This window comes from Lepisosteus platostomus, chromosome 2 (genome assembly GCF_059453375.1).
Source record: "Lepisosteus platostomus isolate fLepPlt1 chromosome 2, fLepPlt1.hap1, whole genome shotgun sequence".
Classification (NCBI taxonomy): Eukaryota; Metazoa; Chordata; class Actinopteri; order Semionotiformes; family Lepisosteidae; genus Lepisosteus; species Lepisosteus platostomus.
In genome coordinates, this window is record NC_142612.1 from 5,494,691 (window position 1) to 5,503,145 (window position 8,455).

An 8,455-nucleotide genomic window follows, 5' to 3' on the forward strand; every position below is an offset into this window, starting at 1 on the left:
TGCTATGCCCATGAGTGGTGTAGTATTCACAAGTGTAGACAAGCTGCCAGCTATGAAGGAGAGCAGTGAGGAGAATTCAGGGTCTTTATGGAAAAACTGTGCACCTATGCAATCTGCTTGAACTCAGTCCATTGGCAAACGAACAGCCTCAGCACACCATATTGTACAGCCAAACACACGGTTTCCACAAAGTCTGCAGGGTGTCCCGTGTGCCTTTGCTTCAAAATAATTTGAGCTGATGTTTTATGAAAATTTTGTTTTCGATTACCAGCATAGGAAGTAACAATCTATGCAAGATGGGCCGAACACATAATGAAGCAAAACAACGAATGTGACGCACAGCTACTGTATAGAAAATACCCTCCTCCTCCTCCAGAGAGGAGACTAGGAAGAAGCTGACGAAGTTGAAGTCGATGTGTTCATAGTAGGTTTGCCTGCTGCTGCGCTTTCTGTAAGGTCCCTTCTTTGTGGAGCTGTGGTAGCTCAGAGGGCAAGGGTGTCTAGCTCCTGACCAGAAAGTCCAGAGTTCAGTCCCAGGTAGGGGCAGGTGATGGAGCTGCTCTAATTCCTTCCAGATGGCTCCCAGGTCCACTCAGCCTGCTTTCCAAGTGACTACTGGGGGTTAATCCTTCTGGGGGTAACAGGCCAGCTGGAGTGTGGTGCTGACCTCATCACCTCCACCTCCAGTGTCGGATGGTTGAGGAATAATGGTGGCCCTTGCCCCCCCATTCCCCCTGGGCCTTAATGGCCTGAAAAGGGACCAACCATCCTGCCCATCTTTCTGTGTTGGGTCTTAATTGAAGAATTACAATCCCTAGCTAAGCCTGGCTTCTGTGAAACTGGAACCTTAATTCGTGGCAATAATAAACTACTCACAACTTTGTTTTACAATCTGCACATCTCCATACAGATAAACTGGAAGTGCCCCAGTCTTAAGAATCACTCCAGCTGACAAGACAAGATACTCTTTAGAGAGAAGAATTAGTTCAGGTTAGCCCGTCTCCGGTGAGGTGTTTCATGTACAACAAGATATGTCTTACACTACAGGCAGTGGTGTGGAGTATAGGTCACGGCTTTTACCCCCAAATCAGAGGGCTACAGGTTCAAATCCTAAATGGGTTGCGATTGTCGGACCCTTGAGTGAAGGGTCATGCTCAGATTGGTCCAAAAAATGCAGAAACGAGTCTCAAGGATGTTGCTGTAAATGAGAATTTATTCTCAATTGACTTGTTTTGTAACCTAAATTAAAAAATGTAAGTACACCAATCATAATTCATTTATCTCTTGTCTCCATGCAATTGACTACCTTCCTTAGTACTGTTGGTATTGTCCCTCATGCTGTCTGCAGTGCCCTGTTCATTTTCATCTGTGTGTGACTGAACATAACAGCTGGGGAGAAAAATATATTTGTTTCAAAATACTTCCAAAGAGTTACAGTTTATGAATGCAAAGAGAAACATTTGGTCCTCAGTGGTCTTTTTTTTTTATTAAAAGAAAGTATGTTTCTCTGTGTTGTAAAGTAGTTCGTTTAGCTTTTTCTGAAGAGCCAGACTTTAAGAAAGTGGTGATTAAAGTCTGCCAACTCCCTTCATTTCCAAAGGAATTTTCACTCAGTTCAGCAGTTTTGCTCAAAAGACACCCTGAGACCAGGGATTAGGGATTGTCAGCACTGGGTATGAGTTTAGAGAGAAAGAGTGTCTTTATTACCCCAGGGGAAGCAAGTTGTTTTACACCAGCAGTGTTGGTGTACAGACAAACAGAAAAAAAAGACAGGAACAACAATATACATACATATTTACATTGAAGGTCAAGAGTTACGTAAGGATATGGCTACAGGTATGAATCTGTTGGTTTTGGAGCTGGAGAGTCGGTATCTGTGTTCTGATGGGAGTAACTGTAAATTATTAAACAAGGGGTGTGAATGATCATTGCAGATGGATTTTGCTTTGTGTAAAACACGTGAATGATAGATGGAGGAGATGGCTGGAAGATCAGCACCAAGGACCTTCTGACATATTTTCACAAGGCTGCCCAGTTTGTTCTTGCTTCTCAGATTCAGGTTACCAAACCAGCAGATCAGGGTAAAAGTTAGCACAGATTCAAGGCAGGGCCAGTAGAACAAAACCAACAAAGAATCATCGACCTTAAAATACTTAAGCTTCTCTGTCTGATATGTTACAAATGAAAGGAGCCCCTTTGGCACATCCCTCCTGTTTTGGTAGTTAACCAGTTATTTCTGGATATAACCTCTAGCTGTTTCTTGGAAGGAGCCAATGTCTCGGCTTCAAGAAGATGGCCGAGAGGTTTGTTCCATACTCCCGCAACCCTTTGGGTAAAGAGACGCCTCCTGTTTGCAGTTTTAAAGGCACTTCACTATATACATACAGACTTCTTCTTGAACTTCCACACGTCAGTTTTGTAAGAAATCGTAAGCATTCATACCCATAAATCAGTTTTGAATGTTTTCTAAATAGGTGCATTAGACATAATGCATGTCTAGACAAGCATAGGACTGATTCTTACTGACAAGTGAAATTGTGCTAGATGGATACTTCTATCCCTCCTACTGTTTTTTGATAAATCTACACTAATTATAGTTGCAATGTTAATATTCAGTGTTTCAGGTGCACTTCCTGGTGCTCTCTGGGTAATTATCTAATTTGTTTTCATGATTCAACACGAAAACAAATGAGAAAAAAATGGAAGAATGAAACTGTTTTGGTTCAGTCTTGACCTCTGGATTTGCTACACTCTATAAACTTTCATTTCTGTTTGTTCTCAGTCCTTGTAATCTCATCCAATCTTGTTCAAAATGCTAAAGATTAGTAATCAAAGTGGATCGGTAACTTTCAGAAACTAATTGCATGTTAATGTTGTAACTGGAGGCTAGTTAATTAGGGTTGTGCTACAAGGAAGTTTGAGATGCATCACTTGAGAGCTGCAATTTTTTATGTCGTAAAACCAAACTCAGCTTCACAAGTGCACAGGACCGTGCAGTCATAAATGTGTGAAGCAGTCATGAGGGAAATTTTACAATTACAGTTATATTTACCTTTTATTTCTTGCGTCATAACTTGGTCAGTGGTATCTAAAAACATGTCAGACACAGTTCTGACTGAAATTGTTCCAACTAAACTAATGAAGAATTTAAATAACAATTGTAGCAATCTGGGGAAGGCTTCTGTCCTGGAAACTGGGGGGTATCAAAGGAGCAAAAGTTACTGTTTTCTTACACTGAAAGAAGGGATTTTCTGTTACTGTGCTGAAACACACTAGCACTGCTAATCTAAATCTCTTTAGATGTAGATCTAGACTGGGAGGGTTGAGTTGTCTGTCATTATGCTTGGGGACTAAGTCACACCACTTTATGAAATCCATTTGGCGATACCTGTGTTGTTTAAAAGTCTGTCTCGTAAAGTACAAGGTAACTATATAGGATTGGCCGCATTTGTGGTTTCAGAGGTTGCTGTTACCACAGGCAAACACCAGAGCATATTAAACCAAAATATTCATCGTCTCTTCACTCTCCCACATGCTAAGCCCTCCCTAAAAATGATTTCTGGTGCTGCCACTATACATGGATTACGTCTGCTTTATTGTAAATGTAAATGATCGATTTGAGTTTATACACATGGACAAACTGACCTGCCTGAAGTTCTTCCTTACCCTGTAACTTCTCTAGGTGAACTGCTTTGTAGTGGGTAAGCAATTAATTACAATTCCTCATGGTCCTAGAATTTTGCTATTATTCTAGGTGCACAGGGGATGTTAAGAAATGGCATGTTCGTTATTTAAGATGTCTAAGGTCTCATGCTATTAATCTACATTAAACTTCACGACCAGTGTCCCCCCTTGCATTCTCAGCTGTTGACACTAGGTGGCAGCTTACTACTATTTAAATGATCTGTCAAACCTGCGCTTTTGTCGGAAAACATGTTCCGTTTGTTTTCTGAAGTAATGTCTCTGCCAAGTTAGACAATCTCTTTCTTTTCTTCACAGGAAAAAGAAACAATACAGAATCTTACCCACACAGACTGGGCCTGAAAATAAAACAAGGAAACAAAGCATAACTGTAATAGGCCTAACTCTATTATAAATGCTGCATTAAGCCCCTGACAACAGCTGTTAACATGAGGTTACCCCTTATGTGCTGTATGTGCAAACCAGGAGTGATCAGCATTTTAATGTAAATCAGTACCATGTGACCTCAGACAACCTAAATAACATTGCTGGCACTCAAAGTCTAAATGAACATGCATTTCTTAACATTCCTGTGGGCCTAGATTGATAGCAACTCCATGCAGGTCAGCTTGTGCATATGTAGAATCAAATCTAGCCAGGGTACCAGGGTTTACAGCCCTACTCCTGTGAACAGTCTCATGGGATCTCTTAATGAGCTTGGTCTGTCTTAAGACAGCACCTCCTGCAATGATGTGTCCCTCCTCTAGAGAGAAGAGCACCACTAACATCACTTATAGTTGTAACTTGGTGCTCCTTGGATGTCTCTGATTCCGGTACCGATCAGGCCCAGACTTGTTTACGTTCTGATATGTGAAAGGATCAAGCTACAAGCTGGTGACACTGCTATTAGCAGCTGTCACGACTTCATAGAAATCTGAGGACATTTCTAGAATCTCTGGTCTGAATCTGTGAGCTTTTCCACCACTGTAAACTAAAATGCACAAAGGAACAGGTAACGGGTGTATCCTGTGCTGAAAGGAAAAGCAAGGAAACACAGCGTTTCGGCTGTGGAGCCTTCTTCAGGTGTGAAAGACAGGGCAGACAGCAAAGATTAAATAGCACAGGAGAACAAAAGCTGGACAAGTGGAGGAGGAGGGAGAGGGGGAGGCAGAGAGGCCACTCAGGAAGTGGAGAGGGGTGAAGAAAGGTGTGAAGTCAAAACTGGCATGAGAACGGAGAAGATTACATGAAAACAAGTCGGTCATTGAGAGAAGGGGGAAGGTGTGAAACTAGTTTCAGGATGAAAAATGCACAAATGCAATGTGGCCTTGTTTTTCTGTCCCAGAAGAAAATGCTGGTCTTGCAACAGCATCAGAGCCCTGCCTATCCTAAGCTGTGTGGCAGCAGCACGGATCACCTCTATACCATCCCGAACAAAAAATGTTGTCCTTTGCAGTGTTCCACCCAATTGCTTAATGTGAGTGCTGCGCGGTACAAGTCACATTCACGCCCAGTGAGTCATCTGTCTCCATGACAGTGGTGCCCTCTGTCTGAATCCTGCTTTTCCCAAACCAATGATTCAGGAAAAGGCGAACCCAGTGTGAGCACTGCTCTCGATATACACTGAAGATTTTTTAAAAAACAAGATGCCAAGCCTGCCCAACTACCCTCCCCAAACCCCTCTGCAACTGTATGTACAGAAGCTGCTACGCAAGTTCTGATCATGTTACGTGACATGTTGGCAAGTGTATAAAAATTTGACTCTCAAATTCAAGTCACAACCGCATTCTTATACAGTACGTATTAGATCAGGTGTCTTCTGTTAGTTGGAATTTTGAATGGGCTGACTGTAGACTTCACTAGAACTCTGCCAAAAATGTCGCAGTACAGGTTAATGGAAGAGTAAAATATCTGTCTTGAGCAGCGCACATTATATTAATTAGCCGTTTGAACCGGAGCAAAGAAGCAAGATTCGCTCACAGGTGTTATTAGTGTTGGAAATAAAACATGTTTTCAGTCGTAATCATACACAGCATATGGTATATGGATACTTTTTAAATGAAAGACATACTGAAAAGTTTGAGTATCCAGTACTCATTAGCTGCTGGATCATTGGTTAAGATTCTTTGTTAGGAACCACGAGAGTCTGAATTAACAGTCTTGCCTTTCATCTGATAAACAGTAACCCTTGAGATACACAAAGTATTCTTAGTGGCATGCTACATTTCTCTTTATGTTAACTATTAGTAAGACAGGTTTATTCCATGCTGAAAAGCAAAGAAAAGAAACACAACATTTCGGCTGTGTGACACCCAAAGAAGGCTCCACAGCCAAAATGCTGTGTTTCTTTTCTTGTGACACTTTTCAGCATGGAATAAACCTGTACTTGTTCCTTTGCAGCCTACGCATGCTGACGCAGCTACCCACCTGAACTACTACAGTAAGATGGGTTGTTGGCTCTAAATTTACAGGGCATCAATGTGCACTCAGGATTAATACATTCTTTGCTGAATTCACAAACTTTGAATAGCTGTTTGTCTCTGTTTGCCAATGATGTTATTTGGACAGGAGGTCACATAAGATCTTCTGGTACTTTCTGATTTATTCCTTAAAATATTAGTCCACATCTTTTGTTACCCTGTCATGCTTCACAATTCAAAATAAAACGAAACGTCAGATTGCTAAAAGAAATGTGGAACCAAGTTGTAAACTATGCGTTTCAGTTCACGATGGTAAAATTAAATTACTTACATGGATTACATACAAACTGAGGAAGATCATTAACCACATTCACCATTCCTCAGGAAATATTTTCCATAGTGTCCCATGACCAACATCAAAACCTCAATATTTTTTAAAGGACAGCCTTGCCTTCGCAAAAATTTTCACAGGGAATGGTGGACTAGAAATTAATGAAAAGTCCTTACACTATCACCATTTAAGGAGTTTTCAGCCCTTTTAATTCTGAAAAAAAAATCCATTCACATTGTGCAAGTTGTTTAGGAGTCATAAAGTGAAACATAGCCAAAATGTATGATGTGCCAGAATGCAGACAATCAGTAATAAGTGCCTTTTAGAGCATTGATTAATTGTGCAATGGATCGAGCAGGAAAATGCACGTTACCCATAATGAGCTTGTGCACTGGATGAGCTGAGACCTCTCTTGTAATGCAGATATGTAACATTGTGGTTTTGTTTGTTTGCAGTGCTGTTTAACCACTGCATATTAAAGCTGGTGGAAAATCCCTGTGTATCCGTTTCCCCATTGAACGACCGCTGTTGTGTCCGGGATGTTCTGTAAGGCTGTTTGTTTGCACACAGTATTTCTGAAGGACCTACTGTACATCGCTCAGACCCTGAGGGCACAGACTGCCTCTCTAAGGCACAGCCCCCACCTGCCCAGCTTCTACACTTCCATACTGTAATTGCACTCCCCCTGCTCACGGGTTTGTGCCCCATACATAATTTCTCTGTGGGAAATGTCATTTCATTGGCTGAATATACACTTTGGTGGTCTTGCTCTTTATTTAAGGAACATTCTGTTTAAGAGAGTAAGAAGATGATGGGCCGTAAGGAATGTTATTTTATAAAATGGATTACGAGTGTAATGTACTGATGTTAATATAAAGATTTTTATGCTGTTACTGCTCTGTTTATGGTGTATTCAAAAACAACAGGAGTATTTTTATATGAAACCTTTACTTATCGCTTTTATAAAAAAAGATGTTGAAATGCTGAAGGACAATGTTTGTGACAAGGAGAGGGGGACACAAAAATGATGCCTGTGTAATCACAGGGTGTAAAAAAAAATAATTACAGTGTTTGTATCACAGTAAAACTTACACAACTATATGTTATCTCAGAACATCACTTTGAATGGGGAGTGAGCTGAAAGTTGAGCTTTTGAAATGTTCTGCTCCACTGCAGTCATGATTTAATGTCTGCTTCCCAGCATGTGTCCACTGCTAACAGACAGGCTAAAATCCAAACGCATACTGTATCACGTCAACACTAACTAACATATCCCCTGACAAAAAATATGGTAGACTTTCAATATGAGAAAAAATGCACAAAATCTGATTTTCTGGAAACGAAAGGGAATAGCCCAACTGAAATGCATGTGTACAGGTACATGGAAGTTCATAGAGGAAAAAGTGTAAACATTTCAGTCATAGCTTTGATCTAAACGGGTACGTTCAACACCATTTTGTGCCATACCGTGGTCCCGAATGGGTTTAACTGCTGCTAACAGGTGATGACCTATACCTGTACCTGAACAGATGATAATGTCAGGCTGTCAGAAGAGCCTTGCTTATATAGTTTATATCAAGTACTGTACTTGAGCAGTACAGTGGGGACATCACCACTCAATAACAGCTGGTCACAGATGCTCAGAAAGGCTTCATCTGTGACTGAAATAAAAGAAAGAAACATAGAAAGGAAATTGTAGCTGCACATCAGGAAATTAACAACAATATTTTTCTGTGTCTGAAACATGCATTATAGCATGTGGGTAACTGGGAGTAAGCTGTAGCAAGGAGAGATGGTGTAAAGAATTTCAAACTTTTTACTTTTATAATCAACACCATATAAGTCAGAAATGTTTCTATTCATATCTTATTCATATCGTAACTTTTTATGTTATGCCACATGTAGCTTAAAGCAAGTCCTAGAAGAGCCGAGTCCTTTCTGCTTTCTAACGTGACAATGTTGCTCTTAATGTAAAAATAAACTGTGTTTTTTCTGCTTTGAATACTAGATGCTGGTGACTGCT